The sequence below is a fragment of the Schistocerca serialis genome, unplaced genomic scaffold, assembly GCF_023864345.2.
Source record: "Schistocerca serialis cubense isolate TAMUIC-IGC-003099 unplaced genomic scaffold, iqSchSeri2.2 HiC_scaffold_639, whole genome shotgun sequence".
NCBI classification, from domain to species: Eukaryota; Metazoa; Arthropoda; class Insecta; order Orthoptera; family Acrididae; genus Schistocerca; species Schistocerca serialis.
The window spans coordinates 12501-17500 of record NW_026048232.1 but is presented as its reverse complement, the minus strand read 5'-3'; positions in this window follow the sequence as shown (position 1 = coordinate 17500).

The following is a 5000-nucleotide window of genomic DNA, read 5'->3' as shown; positions in this document are numbered from 1 at the left end:
GACAACACTACGTCCGCCATGTCGAGCGCACCACAAAACATACCGCCATCTGTAGGTCTCCCTCAGCATGAGCTCCTGCAACGACGATACCGCCATCTATGGGACGCCAAGCCGACTAAGACATCGATGGGCCCACAGTGCCCATCTTTCGACGCCACCCACAAAGCATGCAGCCTCTGTCGACCACAGCACCCATACGCCAGTGCCTCTGCCGCACGAAGTCGTGGACCGGCAATCACACCACCTGCACCCGTTCGTGCCCCACCCCAACCGCCCAACTCGCATCGCCAGCGGATGAACGGCGGACGTTTCCCGCACTCGTAAGGTGCAATTCACACCTATAACATGCGTTTCATGAAGAGATATTTCCAATATGCGACATTCCCGCTGTCCCTATTCATGAGCTGCGAGCTGTACCACGTACAAGCTACAGACGCGATCGCATTGCTCACTGTACGGATTCTCATGCTGAGCCATCAGCTAGGAAGCGCCCCATCCATGTCGGCACCCGTGGGCGTTGCACTCGCAGTCGCAAAAAACGCTGGGCAAATATATATCTCGGAAGAGTAACGACAGTCCGAGCCTCCTGGCGTTGCACTCGCAGCCGCAAAAAAACGCTGGGCACATATATGTCTCGGAAGAGTAACGACAGTCCGAGTCTCCTGCGTGGGAAGAGTCTTTCTAGGCCCTGACCCACGGGAAGGGTGTAGCTTCCCCCATCCCGGACATTTGACGTCGTCACACTACCGGTATTGACTAATAGACTGATTGCTGATAATCATTAGCCATACACTGGGGGAAACGGCCGACAGGGGCGGCAACATAGTGGAGCCGCAGTGTCACTAATGTACAGAGATAGAACAGTTTCGACTGGAACTAGAGTAACCGTATACACGGCACTGATTAGTAATAGATGCAGAGCCATCAGAATACAGATAATATATACAACCGTCCCTATACATGCTGAAAGACTCTGCACACAATGAGAACCACACGTCAGCCAGACACTCTTATCACACACTACTCTCTTATCACACACAATATCTAACCACCAGCATGGAAGAACATCCAGTGCATCCTCTCCGCCACATGACACAATCCACACTATCATTACCAGACCGGGAGGTCCACCCAGAAAACACAATATCCCACCCTTCCGACATCCGCACATTGCTCAGCTAAGCCACGAACACCCACACATGTCCTACACAGTGGTGCACCCAACATCACAATACTGCCTCCTGTCACAGCACACAAACAATGGCAGGAATGAAAGACACAGATCTGCCACAACCATGGAATCGGAGCGCCGCCTGTCATGAGCCAAAAGTGCATCCTGACGTGACAAATCGGATAATACCGCAGGCATCCAATTACGATAATCACTATCAACGAACCTGCCGCCCCCCCCCCCAATACACCTTTCCCTACAACAATGTGTATCTGAACCTACGCTATATCGTACCTTAACCTAACCTATATCGTACCTTAACCTAACCTATATCGTACCTTAACCTAACCTATATCGTACCTTAACCTAACCTATATCGTACCTTAACCTAACCTATATCGTACCTTAACCTAACCTATATCGTACCTTAACCTAACCTATATCGTACCTTAACCTAACCTATATCGTACCTTAACCTAACCTATATCGTACCTTAACCTAACCTATATCGTGCCTTAACCTAACCTATATCGTGCCTTAACCTAACCTATATCGTGCCTTAACCTAACCTATATCGTGCCTTAACCTAACCTATATCGTGCCTTAACCTAACCTATATCGTGCCTTAACCTAACCTATATCGTGCCTTAACCTAACCTATATCGTGCCTTAACCTAACCTATATCGTGCCTTAACCTAACCTAATTTGTGCCTTAACCTAACCTAATTTGTGCCTTAACCTAACCTAATTTGTGCCTTAACCTAACCTAATTTGTGCCTTAACCTAACCTAATTTGTGCCTTAACCTAACCTAATTTGTGCCTTAACCTAACCTAATTTGTGCCTTAACCTAACCTAATTTGTGCCGTAACCTAACCTAATTTGTGCCGTAACGTAACCCATGTTGTGCCGTAACGTAACCCATGTTGTGCCGTAACGTAACCCATGTTGTGCCGTAACGTAACCCATGTTGTGCCGTAACGTAACCCATGTTGTGCCGTAACGTAACCCATGTTGTGCCGTAACGTAACCCATGTTGTGCCGTAACCTAACCCATGTTGTGCCTTAACCTAACCCATGTTGTGCCTTAACCTAACCCATGTTGTGCCTTAACCTAACCCATGTTGTGCCTTAACCTAACCCATGTTGTGCCTTAACCTAACCCATGTTGTGCCTTAACCTAACCCACGTTGTGCCTTAACCTAACCTACGTTGTGCCTTAACCTAACCCATGTTGTGCCTTAACCTAACCCATGTTGTGCCTTAACCTAACCCATGTTGTGCCTTAACCTAACCCATGTTGTGCCTTAACCTAACCCATGTTGTGCCTTAACCTAACCCATGTTGTGCCTTAACCTAACCCATGTTGTGCCTTAACCTAACCCATGGTGTGCCTTAACCTAACCCATGTTGTGCCTTAACCTAACCCATGTTGTGCCTTAACCTAACCCACGTTGTGCCTTAACCTAACCCACGTTGTGCCTTAACCTAACCCACGTTGTGCCTTAACCTAACCCACGTTGTGCCTTAACCTAACCTACGTTGTGCCTTAACCTAACCCATGTTGTGCCTTAACCTAACCCATGTTGTGCCTTAACCTAACCCATGTTGTGCCTTAACCTAACCCATGTTGTGCCTTAACCTAACCCATGTTGTGCCTTAACCTAACCCATGGTGTGCCTTAACCTAACCCATGGTGTGCCTTAACCTAACCCATGTTGTGCCTTAACCTAACCCATGTTGTGCCTTAACCTAACCCATGTTGTGCCTTAACCTAACCCATGTTGTGCCTTAACCTAACCCATGTTGTGCCTTAACCTAACCCATGTTGTGCCTTAACCTAACCCATGTTGTGCCTTAACCTAACCCATGTTGTGCCTTAACCTAACCCATGTTGTGCCTTAACCTAACCCATGTTGTGCCTTAACCTAACCCATGTTGTGCCTTAACCTAACCCATGTTGTGCCTTAACCTAACCCATGTTGTGCCTTAACCTAACCCATGTTGTGCCTTAACCTAACCCATGTTGTGCCTTAACCTAACCCATGTTGTGCCTTAACCTAACCCATGTTGTGCCTTAACCTAACCCATGTTGTGCCTTAACCTAACCCATGTTGTGCCTTAACCTAACCCATGTTGTGCCTTAACCTAACCCATGTTGTGCCTTAACCTAACCCATGTTGTGCCTTAACCTAACCCATGTTGTGCCTTAACCTAACCCATGTTGTGCCTTAACCTAACCCATGTTGTGCCTTAACCTAACCCATGTTGTGCCTTAACCTAACCCATGTTGTGCCTTAACCTAACCCATGTTGTGCCTTAACCTAACCCATGTTGTGCCTTAACCTAACCCATGTTGTGCCTTAACCTAACCCATGTTGTGCCTTAACCTAACCCATGTTGTGCCTTAACCTAACCCATGTTGTGCCTTAACCTAACCCATGTTGTGCCTTAACCTAACCCATGTTGTGCCTTAACCTAACCCATGTTGTGCCTTAACGTAACCCATGTTGTGCCTTAACCTAACCCATGTTGTGCCTTAACCTAACCCATGTTGTGCCTTAACCTAACCCATGTTGTGCCTTAACCTAACCCATGTTGTGCCTTAACGTAACCCATGTTGTGCCTTAACGTAACCCATGTTGTGCCTTAACCTAACCTATAATGTGCCTTAACCTAACCTAAAGTGCGCCGTAACCTAAACTATATTGCGCCTTAACCTGACGCACGTTGTCGCTGAACCTGCTCTGTAATTGTTATGCAACCCGTTAAAGTAGTGTAGTGTTGCCTAACCGCAACCCTCGCAATATAGTTCGCTACTCGCACTGCCCGGTCCCCTGTGTATCGCGTCATGTTAAACACCTTGCAGGTGTTGCTGACTTTCCACATGCTCCTGCTATACACTGTAGTGTGGATAGCAGCAGGACGTACATGCCCCCCCCCCTTCCCCCCTGCCTTCGCAAGCTGGTCGGTGAGAAGTTTGCATGTTCAATGCCCTTCGCATGCCGACGTACTCAGCCTACGTTGTGGTACGGCCTGTCACCTGTCCGCCGATGTACGCAAAACCCACAAACTGTACTGCACATTGCTCCGTATGTACTGAATGATACATCGTGGCCCATGTGACCGTATGACGACAGCGCCTAGCAACGGCGGACCATACAGTCCAAATATTGTGCACGCAGCTACGTGTCGTCTCCCTATAAGAGCTGGATTGCAGTGTGGTACGCCATACAGACGTGTGGGAGGAACGGACGCCCTGGATGGCGATCAGCATGAGCAGTCTGTTGATGTAGTGGAGCGTGTATTCGGACGTAGTCGTCTCTTCTCACACACCGTGATAGCATGTTGCACCGCGTTCCACATCTGCGACATGCTGCAGAGGCGGGCTGACAGTCGTTCGCGCAATGGACACCGCATACGTACGGGGTCTACCTTCCACGTGTTCTCTAGGCGTGCACATGTTGTTGCGTCTATGTGGGCAGACGTAGTGTGTTGTGACACCTGACACAGGCATGCAATACTCGTTGCAAATGGCGATGGACGTGTACGTTTGCTGGTGACGTTACGCAAATGAACAACCGGTAACCCGTTGTGGTGCGGTTGTTCTCGCTAGAGGTGAATCAGTGTTGGCGACGATCGGTCGAGCTATTAACCGGTTGTTTCAGGGATACCCACCATGCCCACGAACGTGAAAGGGGACCCACCATGCCCACGAACGTGAAAGGGGATCTGGGTGTGAGGCGATACGCGGCGGTGGCTGGGTGGGACCGTCCCCGGCCGGTGAGGGGGGGCCGCCCGGCGTGCTGGCAGCGCGGTGCGTGGGCGC